The sequence below is a fragment of the Triticum dicoccoides genome, chromosome 5A (assembly GCF_002162155.2).
Source record: "Triticum dicoccoides isolate Atlit2015 ecotype Zavitan chromosome 5A, WEW_v2.0, whole genome shotgun sequence".
In the NCBI taxonomy this organism is placed as follows: domain Eukaryota; kingdom Viridiplantae; phylum Streptophyta; class Magnoliopsida; order Poales; family Poaceae; genus Triticum; species Triticum dicoccoides.
In genome coordinates, this window is record NC_041388.1 from 370,419,758 (window position 1) to 370,436,764 (window position 17,007).

A 17,007-nucleotide genomic window follows, 5' to 3' on the forward strand; every position below is an offset into this window, starting at 1 on the left:
GTTGCTTGGCAGGCTCAGGATATATAGCTTCAGTAGAGGTATCCACATCTGGCAAGAAGATCCGATGGTTGCGGGCTGAGGGCTGATATGAGATCGCGGAGTGAAGCTTGATCAGTCTCATTACCCAAGGAGCATAGTACTTTAAACCAAACAGATCTGAGCCTGATGCAGCTAGTTGGCATATGAAGAAATCCTGTGCGTTGAAGCATTTTCCATGAAGGATACAGAATATCAGAGTCTTCATTGCACCCTCGATCTTGGCATTTGGAGAGTGCCCTTTAATAGGCCAGAGAGTCCGCCGGATAATGTGATAGATGGTTCTGGGCAGGTACTCAAAGTCTTCAACAAAGAACTCTGTTGGATAAGGAGCATCGTGGGGCAGTGGCTTCATCATGGAGAGCATCTGGCTCATATTTGGTTCAGGCCTCTGGAATATGCTCTCAAGAGCTTCAGTGTGTAGTGGACAGCCTTCCTCGAAGAGTTCGCCAGGAGTGGGCAGGCCGGTGAGCTCAATGATATCGAATGCATTGGCTTCATGACATTGCCGGTCATCCACTCCAGGGCCCAAGTCTTCGGATCTCAGTTGTATCCTTTGATGTGTAGGGTGGCATAAAATTGCAACAGAGGCTCTTCATTCCAGTGCTCTTCATCAGTTATAAACTGCAGCAGACCCACTTGCTTGAAGCAATCCTGCGCTTCCTCTAAGCAGGGCAGACCAGCAATGGCTTCAACATCAAGGCGCTTGTGAGGGAAGATGCGACCTTGGTTGTATAGGATACATGAATAGTAGCTGCGCTGAGGATAGCTCCAGAACCTATCTGATGAAATCCTTTCCCTTGAATAGGGGTTCTTGGAGCTGTTGAAGAACGTATTGTCTGCCTTGAAGCTATTGATGTCAAAGGAGCCAGGTGCTGATGCAGGACCTGGGAACCTTGGCAGCCTTGGGACTGGCTTATGGACATGAGGCCTGTGCTCAACATGGTAATCAAATTGAGGACCTGCAGCAGACTCAGGAAGAGAAGTGTCTGGATCAGTAGCTTCGCTGTCTGCTGAAGCTTTTGGTGGGGAAGGCTCCACATTGGCTTCAGTGTTGGTTGTGGCAGCCTTAACATTCTCAGCCTCCGCTTGACTAGCTGGAGGGCCAGTCACAAGCACGTTCTCCTAGAGAACTGCTTCTTGGTGTAGCGGGGGAGTGGGATCTTGTGGTACTTCTTCATTTTCTTCGGCTGATGCAGCCGGAATGTCTTCAGCACAGACTTGAGGCCTTGAACCTTTGCGAAGCGCTTTTGGGGTTGGAGTGGGCTGGGCCTCAAAGTCTTCTTCCTCTTGAGGGCGATCCGCCCATGACACATCTTGTGCAATTGGCGTCAGAGGACGGCCAATGCTGATGAGTTCGCTATTCTCATACTAAGGAAGGGTTGCATCATCTTGTACATTATCCTGATGACCAATGTCTTCAGTAGTGATGGGGTCGGCTGCTGGTATGTCTTCAGCTTCAGGAGCCTCTGTGGAAGCAGGCTCATGAACCGTCAGTTGACGTTCTGCGTTCGGGTGCACCATAGCAATAGGTTCAACTATTAAGGGCTCTGTGGGAGCAGCCCGAGATTTCTTGATCTTTCTCTTCTTCTTGCTGGGGGCAGTAGGAGAGGCTTCAGAGCTTTTCCTCTTCCTGGCTTCAGCCTCAGCAGTTCTTGTCTTCTTGAGCTCTGAAGCTGTTGACCGACTCTTTGGCTTCGAGCCAGTCGTTGCAGTTGGGAAGACAATTGAAACTGCTTCTTGCCTAGGTGCCTTTGGTTCATCCATAGCAGGCTTCTTCTTCTTCTTTGCGGCCATCTTGGGGTCGATGCCTGAACGCCCAAGTGCCTTGCGCTTCTCAGCCTCATTGTAGGCTTGCACACATCGTTCTGCCAGAGATTTCATCCGCTCACGAGAGCCCTGAGCTTCTGCACGCTTCTTCAGAAAATTTTCCTTGAGCTCATGCAACATGGTCTTGAAGCTCTTCACTTCTTGCATGCTGAGCTTGGCCATGTGCTTCTTGAACTGAGCCTTTTCATGATCAATTTTCTGCTTCAGTTCAATAATGCGCTGGGCAATGGCAAGTTCTGAAGCAATTGCGCCTTGGAAGGCGATGCTGAGGCCAACGGGCAGCTGCAGATCTTCGAAGCTGATGTCTGGTGAGGCAAACCATTCGTCGATGAAGTTGTGGATGATGGCGACATCAAAGAGAGGCAAATTGTTGAAGATTTCAGCTTCTTCTTTGCTCTTGATGAGCTGCTCGAGGACGTCATCTCCAAGATCTTCATCACTTGACAGATCAATGGCTTCGCTGCGCAGAATGGCAGCAGCTGTGAGCTCTTTGCCAGTGTGTGGCTGAGGCACCTTGGCCTTCTGGGGCTTGGAGACTGCACACTGTCTTCAGGAGGTGCAGTTGCCAATGGCTTCGCCCTTGAAATTTTTGATGAAGGGGCTGGCTTTGAAGCTTTTGGCTTCTTCGACTGCTTTGGCTTCGGTACAGCAGGAGCTTCATCAGACTCAGAGTCAGCTGGAGGGTCATTCACGGCAGTCCCTTGGACTAAGATGTGGGTGATGGGGCCTTCAAGGTTGGCAAACAGACGAATGAGATTGGGTTCTGCGTCGCGTGTGCCATCTGCCTTTGGTGCGGAGGGACCAGGGTTGAAGTCTAACCCGAATTTCTTCTTGTTCTGCTTCGCTGATTGTTGGGAAAACTGGAAGTTGCGCTTGAACAGATTGTCGTCACGACACTAGAGTAGTGACGACGGATTTGCATCATCAGGCTGTGGTCCTCGGACCATGCATGGGTAGAAGCCTTGAGCAATGGCTTCATCTCTGGTCCTAGGAACAAGGTTCTTGTATAAGATGTCTCCCCATGGTCTTTTGATGGCGCTTTTCTCAGCATACTCCTGGGTGACGAAGTGGTATTTGAACCATTGTTCAGCCCAATAGCGTCGAATCCATTGGATTCGAGTCTTGCGTTGCCCATAATTCTCTTCAGGATCTGTTTTCTACATTTCTGCCAGGTCTTCAGGCAGATCTTTGGAAGTTCCTTCATGTCGCTGTCTGCCCCCCTTCCTTGCTGCTGCTTCTGAAGCCATAAACTTTAACTTGAAAGGCTTCAAAACTTGCAAAGTCTTCAAAGGCTTTCTTTTGCTGGACCAACAAGAACTGGCTTCAGGAGAGTTTATATGATGCTGTAGGAATTCTGCAAATGAATGCAGACTATGAGAACCGAAGGATTCTCCCATGGACATGTACCTGTGACAGCATTAAGGTGCGAGGGAAGGGGAAGAGGTCATATGCATTCTCAGAAGGTTTTTGAAGATTAATCAGTTTAGAAGACATTGACCTCATCGTGCGAAGACATTCACTCATAGATAAGAAGTTGGTTCCAGATTTGTACGAACCCAGAGATCAGTACAAGTGAGGAATCTAACTACTTCATGAAGCACAAGTGAATATACTAGGCATGTTATGAGATGCAGATTGAAAGATCTAACTCGCGTGAAGAGAAACTTTGTATGGTAGAAAGTGACAGAACCATGAGATCAAAAGGGGCTGTAAAAAGAAGTTTTATTTACCACACTTGGAACTGCTAGACGGAAGTGGGAGATGATGCCGAGAAGTTCAGTCCTCCGTGCCCTAACTTGGTGATGGAAGACACCTACGGCGACGGCGGAGAGAACGATGTCCGCGGTCGGCGTGAGGACGGCGTCGGAGAGGTTGCGGCAGCGAAGCGCTTCGTCGCCAGCGTCGTCGAGAGCTAGCGGGGGCGCTAGGGTTCGTGCGAGGGTGGAAGAAGGAGATAATGACCGTGGTAAGTGTGAATTTATAGGCTTAGGGGCGGCACTGTGCTATTACACAGGTGCCCCTGGCGATTCACATCTGAGGAACGCGTGGCCTGTTTGCGGAAGTTTGGGGTTTGTTCCACGTCCCACGCACGCCTGGATTGTCGGGCGGTCGTTCCTGCTTCTCCGGATTTTATCTGGAGGAATGAGCATTGAAAACGGACTTTATGGTTGTCTCTATATCTTCTGCTGACAAGGACGCAGTGAAGACATTCGACAGTTTCAATAGAATGCATATGACTTGGAGAGATAGAATTTGAGATAGAAAGCATAGAGAGATTAGGGTCCGATCACATTCACTTATTTCAAAAGATTCAACCAAGAAGACATAACTATAAGAGAATGCTGTAGAGGACAGAACACTAGTATGTATACATTTATATAGTCAACGTAGTGAAGATAATCATGAAGACATGTTGAGTTCGAAGCCAAATCAAATGTGAAGACATTGCAAGGTAACGCCATGAGTGAAGCACTTCAAAATGGAACGTTTGGTGATGGCGTTACCCACCTTATAGGAAGTATTAGACCCAGACACGACGCACAATTATCGTGGCGCTCCGAAGTCAAATTCCACATTAATGTATTCACACTTAGAGTGTATGTCTTCATTGATTGAAGATATACATTACTTTGTGCGTTGCACATCTAAGTCATCATATGCATAAGTGTTAGGATGTGTGCCTGATCACAGGACATTTGAGGATTCCAGGATATTTAGCTCACACCGTAACTTGCAAAATCTCTTCTCATCCAAGGGCTTGGTGAAGATATCTGCCAATTGTTCTTCAGTGTTGACGTGTATGATATCAATGTCTTCCTTCACAACATGATCTCTGAGAAAGTGATGATGAATTTCAATGTGCTTTGTCTTCGAGTGCTGAACTGGGTTGTTGGCAATCTTGATGGCGCTTTCGTTGTCGCAGTAAAGTGGTACTTGCTTCAGATAAATGCCATAATCCTTGAGTGTTTGCTTCATCCACAGAAGCTGAGCGCAGCAAGATCCAGCATCAATGTATTCAGATTCAGCAGTGGAGAGAGATACACAGTTCTGCTTCTTTGAAGACCAACATACAAGTGATCGTCCCAGAAAGTGACATGTGCCTGATGTAGACTCGCGATCAACTTTGTCACCAGCATAATCAGCATCCGAAAATCCAACCAAATCAAACTCTAAGCCCTTTGGATACCATAATCCTAGAGTTGGGGTGTGAGCCAAATATCGAAGAATTCGCTTCACAGCTAAGTGATGCGACTCCTTTGGTGCCGCTTGAAATTGAGCACACATGTAAACACTAAGCATAATATCTGGCCTAGATGCACATAAATAAAGCAAAGAACCAATCATGGAGCGGTATACCTTTTGATCGAACTCTTTACCGTTGTCGTCAGGACCTAGATGATGTTTGGCCGGCATTGGTGTTGTGAAGCCTTTGCAGTCTTGCATACCGAACTTCTTCAGGCAATCTTTGAGATACTTCTCTTGAGATATGAAGATGCCATTACATTGTTGTCGTATTTGAAGACCAAGGAAGAACTTCAGCTCCCCCATCATGGACATCTGATATTGCTCTTGCATCATATATCCAAACTCTTCACTGTACTTCTGATTGGTGCAGCCAAAGATAATATCATCCACATATATTTGGCACACAAACAGTTCACCATCATATGTCTTCGTGAAAAGAGTGGGATCCAGGGAACCAGGTATGAAGCCTTTGCTCTTCAGGAAGTATTTGAGTGTGTCATACCAGGCCCTAGGGGCTTGTTTGAGGCCATACAGTTCCTTTTTGAGCTTGTATACCATGTCAGGATGTTTTGGATTTTCAAAGCCAGGCGGTTGTGCAACATACACTTCTTCTTCAATCTTGCCATTGAGAAAGGCACTTTTCACATCCATTTGATATAGAAGTATGTTATGATGATTTGCATAGGCCAGCAGAATGCGTATGGCTTCAAGCCTAGCCACGGGAGCAAATGTTTCATCGAAGTCAATGCCTTCCACTTGAGTATATCCTTGAGCAACGAGACGAGCTTTGTTTCTGACAACTTGACCATGCTCATCTTGCTTGTTGCGGTATATCCATTTGGTGTCTATTATATTGTGCTTCCGTGGATCAGGACGCTTAACCAGTTCCCATACATTATTCAGCTCAAACTGTTGAAGCTCTTCTTGCATAGCTTGAATCCATTCAGGTTCCATGAAGGCTTCTTCAACTTTCTTGGGTTCTGATATTGAGACGAATGCGAAGTGCCCACAGAAATTTGCTAGCTGAGTTGCCCTTGAACGAGTGAGTGGACCAGGTGCATTGATGCTGTCAATTATTCTGTCAATTTGCACTTCATTGGCAACACGAGGATGTACAGGGCGAAGACTTTGCTCTTGCTGATCTATGTTGTTGTTGGGAGGAATGTCTTTAGGCTGAGCATTGTCTTCATGTTGATCAGGTGCTGAGATGATAAGTTCTTCTTCAGGATGAGCTTCAGAAGGTATAATCTCTCCAGTTCCCATAAGCTTGATTGATTCACTAGCTGGAACTTCATCTAGCACATTTGGCAGTTGCTCTCTTTGTGAACCATTTGTCTCATCGAACCGCACATCCACTGTTTCAACCACTTTGTAATGAAAGAGATTGAAGACTCTGTAGGAGTGCGAATCCTTTCCATATCCAAGCATGAAGCCCTCATGTGCTTTTGGTGCAAACTTTGAGGTGTGGTGTGGGTCCTTGATCCAGCACCTTGCGCCAAATACTCTGAAGTAACTGACATTTGGCTTCTTGCAAGTTAGGAGTTCATAAGATGTCTTGTTCAGAAACTTGTGAAGATAACACGATTGAGTGTATGGCATGCAGTGTCAATGGCTTCAGTCCAGAATTTTCTTGGAGTCTTGTATTCATCTAGCATTGTTCTGGCCATCTCAATGAGTGTTCTGTTCTTGCGTTCGACGACGCCATTCTGCTGTGGCGTGTACGGAGCTGAGAATTCATGTGTGATGCCCAAGGTATCAAGATATGTATCAAGGCCAATGTTCTTGAATTTAGTGCCATTGTCACTTCTGATGTGCTTTATCTTGGCGCCAAAATTGTTCATAGCTCGATTTGCGAAGCGTCTGAAGACATCCTGCACTTCAGTCTTGTAAAGGATTATGTGCACCCAAGTATATCTAGAGTAATCATCAACAACGACAAAGCCATAGAGGCAAGCAGAAGTAGTAAAATTTGAGTAGTGAGTGGGACCGAAAAGATCCATGTGGAGCAGTTCGAAGGGTTGTGTAGTAGTCATGATTGTCTTCGAAGGATGTTTTGCCCTTGTCATCTTCCCTGCTTCACAGGCACCGCATAAATGATCTTTCTTGAACTTGACGCCCTCGATGCCTATGACATGCTTTTTCTTCGCAAGGGTGTGGAGGTTCCTCACGCCAGCATGCCCAAGCCTCCGATGCCAAAGCCAGCATTCTGAAGCTTTTGCAAGAAGACATACTGCAAGTTGTGGCCCTGTTGAGAAATCTACCACATACAAATCATCTTTCCGATACCCTTCAAACACTAGAGACTTGTCAGATTCCATTAGTACTAGGCAACGATATTTTCCAAACATTACGATCATGTTCAAATCGCAAAGCATTGAGACAGACATTAAGTTGAAGCCAAGGGATTCAACAAGCATGACTTTATCCATGTGTTGATCCTTTGAAATTGCAACTCTACGTAGACCCAATACCTTACTTTTACCAGTGTCAGCAAATGTGATGTGGCTCTTGTCGGATGGACGTAAGGTTGAGTTCATAAGAAGGCTTCTTTTGCCAGTCATGTGATTCGTACACCCATTGTCAATAATCCATTCTGAAGACTTTGAAGACGCTGGTGTCGTACCCTACAGTGCAGTTAGGGGGATAGGCTTCACGAAGAGAATTGTGAAGCAAAAACATTTGACGAACCAGTGGGTTATGAAAGCTTAGATCCAGATTAGGACTAATAGGGAGAGTAGCATGCGATTCAAGAACGAAGTACATAATGATGCCATTCGGGCATTTTATCTTGCGCCCTACAAGATTTTTAAGGTCCCTAGCAATAGCGTCAGAAGATTTTGTTTTTCTGCTGGAGACCTTTCCCTGCAAAAGAGAGTTAAGCTTTTTTAACCACCCACATCTTCAAGGGTGGCATAGAAGCAATGAGTCTAAGTGCAGCATCTGAGAATTTTGGCTTTGAAGCCTTAGCAAACAGTCTTGCAGGTGGACAATAATACTCATAGGAATAAGCAGAATAATTTTTGGTCATATGAACATGACGGTTCGATGAACCGCTCTCATATTCATATGCCTGAGTATGGTTTCGCTGCAAAACATTTGCGTTAGTGTGACTCAGGTGAGTCCTCTGTTTGTATGAAACCTTTGGACCGTATGAAGCTTTTGGTCTGAGGTTTGTCTTCTTCAAGTGAGGTGTCATGAAGACATTTACAGGAAGATTTTCCAGACACTTTTTCGGAACCCAGATCTTCTTCATAGGCGGTCCATTCCTGCAGTTAGTACCAATGTACCTGGCAAACACTTCACAATTCTGATTCTTAAACAATTTATAGTTTGCATCAAAGGATTCATCAATGATAATGGAGTTAGCACAAGTGAAGCCAGATAAATTGGATGGATCTGCTGAAAGTTCCTTTGTAGCAACCCATGTGGTTTTGGAGTACTGCTCAGGTTTCCAGTAAGCGCCATCTGCATTTATTTTCCTTACGAACCCAACACCTCTTTCCTAGGGTTTCGGATCAGAATCTGCTTCTTGAGGACATCACATAATGTCTGATGTCCTTTAAGACTTTTGTACATCCCTGTTTCAAGCAATGTCTTCAACCTAGCATTCTCATCAGCAATAGCAGTGGTATCCTCAGCAGAGGGGTTAGTTACCACATCAACAGTTGAAGATATTGCAACAGCAGTAGCAGTGGAACATTCAGCAACAGAAGTAGCATTATCACGCTCAATGCATTTAAGACATGGTGGTTCAAATCTTTCCTGAGCGGAACTGATCTGTTCGGCGCGAAGTGACTCGTTTTCCTTTTGAAGATCTTCATGAGCCGCTCTCAATTTCTCAAGTTCTTGCTTCCTTTGAAGATAATCATAGGAAAGCTTTTCATGAGTTGTTGAGAGAGTATCAAGATGATCTTCAAGTTCCTGATACATAACGTGAAGATTTTTTATGTCTTCAATTAAGGATTCAGATCGAGTCATTTTAGCACCCAACAGATCATCGCTTCTGTCTAACAGTTTTTGAATATGTTCCATAGCTTTTTGTTGTTCAGTTGCAATTTTAGCAAGTGTTTTGTAGCTGGGTTTTGAATCACAATCAGAGTCATCGTCACTAGATGTTTGATAGCGAGTAGTGCGTGTGTTTACCTTGGCACCGCGTGCCATGAAGCAGTAGGTAGGAGTGGAGTCGTTCTTGTCATTTGCATCGGTGTCGGTGATGAAGCCATTGTCTTCAGTGTTGAAGATGGACGTGGCGACGTATGCTGTAGCCAGACTCGCAATGCCAGAATCAGACTCCTCCTCAGACTCCACCTCAGCCTCCTCAGAAGCGGACTCCTCCTCTGAATCCATCTCCTTGCCAACAAACGCACGTGCCTTGCCAGATGAGCTCTTCTTGTGTGATGAAGACTTTGAGGAAGACTTGGAAGAAGACTTTGAGTATTTCTTCTTCTTCTTGTCGTCAGAATCATATTCCTTGCTCTTCTTCTTCCTTCTGTTCTCATTGTCCCACTGTGGACACTCAGAGATGAAGTGTCCAGTTTTCTTGCACTTGTGACATGTTTTCTTCTTGTAGTCATGAGCAGAAGCTTCATCATTCCTTGAGCTAGATCGTGAAGATTTTCTGAAGCCTTTCTTCTTGGTGAATTTTTGGAACTTCTTCACTAGCATTGCAAGTTCCCTTCCAATGTCTTCAGGATCATCAGAACTGCTGTCAGATTCTTCTTCAGATGAGGAAACAACTTTTGCCTTCAAGGCACGAGTTCGCCCATAGTTTGGACCGTAGATATCTCTTTTCTCAGAAAGCTGAAACTCATGTGTGTTGAGCCTCTCAAGTATGTCAGACGGATCGAGTGTCTTGAAATCAGGACGTTCTTGAATCATCAGGGTTAGAATGTCAAATGAACTATCAAGTGATCTTAGTAGCGTCTTGACGATTTCATGTTTGGTGATCTCAGTGGCGCCGAGGGCTTGAAGCTCATTTGTGATGTCAGTGAGCCGGTCAAATGTGTGCTGGACATTCTCATTGTCATTTCGCTTGAAGCGGTTGAAGAGGTTGCGAAGAACACTGATTCTATGATCTCTCTAGGTTGAGATGCCTTCATTGACCTTGGAGAGCCAGTCCCAGACCAGCTTGGATGTCTTCAAGGTACTCACACGGCCATACTGTCCTTTCGTCAGATGACCACAGATGATATTTTTGGCAGTAGAGTCCAGTTGAGTGAACTTCTTGACATCAGCAGCAGTGACACCTTCTCCAGCCTTGGGAACGCCGTTCTCGACGACATACCATAGGTCAACGTCAATGGCTTCAAGATGCATGCGCATCTTATTCTTCCAGTAGGGATATTCAGTTCCATCGAAGACGGGGCACACATCGGAGACTTTGATTATCCCTGCAGTCGACATAGCTAAAACTCCAGGTGGTTAAACCGAATCACACAGAACAAGGGAGCACCTTGCTCTGATACCAATTGAAAGTGCGTTATATCAACTAGAGGGGGGTGAATAGGCGATTTTTATGAAAGTCTTCAATACGTGGGAGTTATGAAGACAAACAGCGAAGATTATGCCTATTACTATGCAGCGGAAGTTAGATTACACTAGGCCAGCCATGGTCAAGTATTCAATAGAGTGAAGGCGCAATACAAACAGCTGCAGTGTAATAATGATTAGGTAGGAAGAAGTTATGAAGCCAAACAGATCATACATTCACGTTGTGAAGACAAAAGATAGAGCAAGCATGCAATGGCTTCGCAATGAGTAACAGTAAGAAAAAAGGAAGTGAAGATGAAACCAGTGACTCGTTGAAGACAATGATGTGTTGGACCAGTTCCAGTTGCTGTGACAACTGTACGTCTGGTTGGAGCGGCTAGGTATTTAAACCTTAGGACACACAGTCCCGGACACCCAGTCCTGAACACGCAGCTCAGGACACCAAGTCCTCACCGTATTCTCCTTGAGCTAAGGTCACATAGTCCTCGCCCAATCACTCTGGTAAGTCTTCAAGGTAGACTCCCAAACCTTCACAGACTTCGTTCACTGGCAATCCACAATGTCTCTTGGATGCTCTGAACGCGACGCCTAACCGTCTGGAGGATTCACAGTCCTCAAGTGTAATAAGTCTTCAGATCACACAGACAAGAAGACTTAAGTGATGCCCAATGTTCTCTGGCTCTGGGTGGTTAGGGTTTTTCTCCTCGCTAGGAATTTTCTCTCAAAGGCTTCGAGGTGGGTTGCTCTCAAACGACAGAAGCCGTGCACTGAAATCTGAGCAGCCAACCGTTTATGGTTGTAGGGGGTTGGCTATTTATAGCCACTTGGCAACCCGACCTGATTTGTCCGAAATGACCCTGGGTCACTAAGGAACTGACACGTGTCTCAACGGTCAGATTTCAAACTCTCATGGCAACTTTACTTGGGCTACAAGCAAAGCTGACTTGTCCGGCTCTGGACAAGATTCGCTCTCATTGTCTTCACTCGAAGACATAGGTTTTTGGTTTAGGCATCACTTCAGTCATTCTGACTGGTTCTCCTGGACCCCACTTAATAGTACGGTGGTTCCTATGACTCAACACAAAAGAAAAAGAACTATGAAAGATCTAAGTCTTCGAGCTCCATAGGCTTCATAACGTGTCTTCTTTTGTCATAGTCTTCAATGTGAATATCTTCATATACCACCTTTGGCTTCAATGTCTTCATACATTTTTAGGGGTCATCTCTGGTAGTAAAACCGAATCAATGAGGGACTTCTACCTGTGTTATCCTGCAATTCTCACAAACACATTAGTCCATCAACTAGGTTTGTCGTCAATACTCCAAAACCAACTAGGGGTGGCACTAGATGCACTTACACTCGCGCTCCACCTTGATCTAGTAACCTTCATGATTGAACCACACTTCCACAAATCCATTCAGTTTCTCCGGAGCCTTGCAGGCTAACTTCATCCTCACAGGCCCCAACCTAAAGAGGGGCAGTTCGTCCACCACAATCGGGCGACCGAGCATCCAGAACCCTTCCCTTATCGGTCCTCACGCCTGTGTTTCTTTGGAATGCCATGCAACCGAACCCAAGTCTCTGGCATGGCCATCGGCTGCACCTCCTCGTGAAGCATATCCCGAACTGATGCCGTGATGTCGTTAATTGACAGAAAAAGTTTCTCACTCGTTTTTGCCATGTGAAGCAGATCTGCTGAAGGAAAGACCACCAAGTAATCATTGTCGCCCACCTGAGTCACTTGCCAATCCCAATATCCGGTCACCATGTGTTGCAGCTCCTGCTTGAGGATGCGGAGGTTGAGCCGCCCTGGCTCAACCGATAGGATGGCCGCATTCTCAATCCAAGCGTCCACTGGCAGCTCGCCCTCGGCCTCCTCGTCAAACTCCAAGCAGAAGAAACCCTTTCCGGTGATGGCGCAACCCATGATCTGCAATTGAAGCTGCCGACCCCTTGTCGGGCAGTGCGCAGACGCATCTTCCTCCTTCTTACACAGCACGCAAAGGGGAGGGAACTTGCACTTGGACTGGTAGTGCCCAAGGCGACCGCACTTGAAGCACTCCACATCAGGCACTTCTTCCACCGGAATGGGTTCCTCCGCCGTGCCCTTGGAGGAGGAGGGAAAAGTTACCGCAAATGGATCTGCAACCGCCCGCTGCTTCTTTGCCAGCGGGTCACCATGGCCCCCACCACAGTAAGGATGCGCCTCCGGCTTCCTCTCGAGCTCGCGCCGACGCTGGTTAACCTTCTTCTTCTTGTTTCTTTCCTGCTGCTGATTCCACCACGGGGGAGGAGGACCCCAATCCCCCCGCGCCCGCCTTGGTCGTGGGGTCCGCCGCGCTCGACCCTGACCTCCCGACTATCCAACCGCTCCCGCATCGCGCGCTTAGCCTTGTCGCGCAGCTTGCGCTCACGACGCCGCTCCGCCTCCGGATCTGAGACCTCCATGGGGCGCCTGTTCGCGCGCCGATCGCCCATCACCACCGCCGCGAAGGTTTAGTGGAGAGGGGGAGGAGGGAGTGAGATCTGGAGGGTGCAGGCGGAGTGAGTGAGGCGCCGCACCTCACTTGCAGTGGCTGGAAACCCTAAACTAGGGTCCAGACAGCCGCGTCTCAGCCATATATAGCCAGAGAGCGGGCGCGAGGTAGGCCGCGGCGAACCGGGCTTTGGGGGCCCATGCGAAAACGGAACTGGGACCAACTCCTGTCCCGAGCCGGCAGACACGCCCGGCCCACTGCCAGAGGAGCCTACCGGCCCAGGCCCAACAGAACACGGCCTGCCCTCACCAACCCTCTCCTTTTTGTGTGGCAGAACGTAGGAATTCCTTCTTACTCAGTTCATTTACTTCCTCCTATCCATATTACTATTTGTTTTAGATTTATCTAGATGAGGGAGTATAAAGATTTGAAATAGTGTTATTACATGGGCTGAGCTAGTCCAAGAAGACAACAAAAGAAAGAAAGAAATTAAAATGTAGTACTCAAGTATTGGCAAAAGGAGTTAACTCATTCCCTGAAGGAGTTGTATTTCTTCTTGTCTGGATGTTGTTCGGTTGGGTAGTAAGTAGGATTCTTCGTTGAATTTGGCACGGCATGTACAGAGACTTTGCAGGATGTTGTTGAAGACGAAGATGTTTCTGGTCACGCAGATAGGCCATAAAATATCATCTCGCTTTTCTCAAAGATGACAAATACGCTACCACCGACTGCATGATGTAAACATTTCACGTATTTCTTACGCAATTCTCCCGTCCTCAGCTTCTTTCCTCAGCTTCTTTTCACAGCGATGAATCGGCGGTGCCGCCCTTGTGTGCGATTTGGTTGGCTTAGAGCATCTATAGCCGGGCCCCCTAAAGCTGTCTTATATGCTCGGACGGGCCGTCCGGTCACTGACCGATCACGATATTTCGATCCAGACGAACCTCAAATGCCCGGACTAACCGACACCTCTCATATTCAGTCCAAATATGGGGCGGACATGGAGTGCCCGGACGCGTTCACCACGTATGACTGACGATGGGGTCCCACGCGGACTCGCCCGGAAACCCGACGGTCTGACAGATGCCTTCTCTATCGCCGCGGTGTGAACGCCGCGTAGCGCCGCTCTGGCTCGCCGCCCGAGGCCAAATTCGGCTATTTAAGCCGGCCGGCGTCCCCCAAACCTAGCACATCCACCTCCTCTCTTTGCGCCGCTACCCGAGCCTGTCCGCCCCCTCTCGCCCGCTCTCCCATGCTCTCCAGCATCGTCATGGTCCGGCGGCTGACCACCACGTACGGTATACTCACGCCGAGCGCTGGAGGCAGATTGCGGAGGAGATCCAGGCAAAGCGCGCAGCCAGCATCGCTGTCGGGCTGCCTTCGGACTCACCGAAGTCGGAGGAGGACGAGGAGCAGCTACTGAAGGAGGGGAGGGAGAGCCGCTGCCGGAGCCGACGAAGGAGGTGGATCCGGAGGAGGACAAGGCGGAGCTGCCGGAGCAGGGGTTCAACATGGCGAAGGCGGAGGCAGAATCCACCGTCGCCCAAGCCGCTGAGATGTCGTAGCAGCAGGCCATCCTGGAGATCCATCCAGGATGAGGCCTACATGAAGGCCAACCGGCAGTTCCTCCAGCAGGAGCAGGCGGCGTCCGACGCGCTCTTCAACGAACTCGACATGGAGATGGAGGAAGAGGAGGCCGGAGTGGAGCAGCCGGAGGCTCTGGAGTTGCAGCTACCGCATATGCTGCTGAAGCCGGGCACGGAGATTATCGACATCTCCGACAAGAAATAACTAGATCCCTACACAGTACCTAGGTTTTAGAATATAAAGCGGGGGAAACCCTCACATAGTACGTAGGTTTTATTGTTTGCATGTTTTTTTGTACGGATCTGAGAATCTGAAATGAGATGTCCGGATGTAGTTGGACTAATTTGAGGAGTGCTGGATCACTGCTCACGGACGCGTCCGCAGATGTTTGAAGGGTCGTATTTGTCATATACGGGTGTAGATGCTCTTATCACCAAGAACCCACTCAACAGACCTCCTTCTTTTATAATTCCCGCCTCGCCTGAAAGAGCTAATTTCACGCACTGAAAGTTATTTCGGCGCCCGTTAAAGTCTCCTTTGGTTTAGAGGAATCTTGTAGGAATTTCATAGGATAAGATTTCTATAGGAAAAATTTCTTTAGAGCCCTTTGGTTTGTAGGAATAGAATCCTATTCCTATGGAGAAATTCTTCCAATCCTCCACATTTTATAGAAAAATAAACATTAGCCTAGATTCAATAAAAAAAACCTATGATGTGAATCAAAGGGTATCTTCTTTTCTATTCCTACTCATAGGATTTGAGATACATGTCATCTCATTTTCTATGACTTTTCTATTCCTACGATTTTCCTACCCAATGAACCAAAGGAGGCCTAAATTCGGCCCGGAGATATTTTCCCGCATGCAGCTCGGACGCCACAGCGACATTTGGCAGGTACGTAAGTCAGGATTTGACCTGAAAATGAGAGAAGCGTTGGGCATTTGGCACCCGGATAAGCTTAAGAGTTAAGACGGCACCGTGCAGGAGAAGTGAGAGATGGTAATTAGCTGCAAGAACGTACCCAGCTAGCTTAGCTAGTGTAGTGGTATGAACGAGCACGACTTGATGGACGGCGCAAACACGCAACTCTCAATTTAGAAATTACGGTTGTTGCTGCACACTTGTCAGGAGACTCGAGATATTTTTGCTTTACCGTGACATTCAGGTGGAGACAAGAGCTGAGCATCGATGATCGAGAAAAATACGTCGTGTGCCTGCCCTTTTCCTCCGAAAATCACAAGGTGGCTCAGCAGGTGCGGAAAATATCTATCCTCAACAAAAGAATGTACTAGTAAAGTCCATCCTTGCAGCAGCGGCATGGTCGTCATCGAAAAGAGTAGCAATGTAGCACGGCTGTCTACCATCTCTCGGCGGCCCGCGACGGCGCCAGAGGGGAGGGTTGGGGAGGGGTATGCAGCTGCTCGACCGGCTCTCTGCCTCTGCTAGTGTAGGGTCAGGTTACATCGTCGTCGTTGTTTTGCTCCACCACCCACACGTCGCGGTTTCGTGCGCACGCAGCAGGACTGTGGCAGCGGTGGATTCCGGGGCGCACACTCCACAGCCCACGCGCGAAATCCACTCTTTTCCGCAGCTTCCCATCCCATGGGCAATGGCATCGCATGCCACCCACGCACGGAGGAAAGAATCGGTCGCGTCCTCCTTCCTGCCCCGACAACGACACAAGCATTGCTCGTACACCGCAGGCTTTGCGGGCGTTTCCTTCCCTGGGACGGCGTGGAAAAGATCGGCCACGGATACGGCTCGAGGTCACCTGGAAAACAATCGGATCCAGCCATGGCACCCAAACGCGTCGGGTTCTCGCGCACGTCCGGCCACCGGCAGCTTTTCCGGCACGCCGGTGCGCCGCTCCGCGGTGAGCCCGACGGTCAAGCACGTGTCTGCATGCCAGCGACGGGCGAACCGCCGACCGTGTACGCGCGTACGCTTCCTCCCGTGCCACGCCCGCCTCGCCGAGGAGCGCGGTGCAAAAGCCGGAGAGGGATTGTAGTTGACCTGACCCAACGGTGTCGCCTAGCTGCCGCTCCGCCGCGTGCGATTACGACGCTGTCGGCCCGGCCGACCGACCGACCGGCTCGTGCCCTCGGTGGTCGCTTCGCTTGCGCCCGGTGCTGGCCCTGGCCGGATAGAAAGCGTCGTCCGATCCAGCGCCTTGTTTTGCAACAGCCGAACGAATCCCTTGCTGGCATGCGCCAGTGCACAGTATTGGTATTATTCGATGCACCTTTTTGGAAGGATTGTTAATTGGAGTTTGGATGCCTTTGGACTTTGGAATGGTCGCTGTCAGTATCCCCTGGGGTCTGGTAGTGACTTATAGAATAT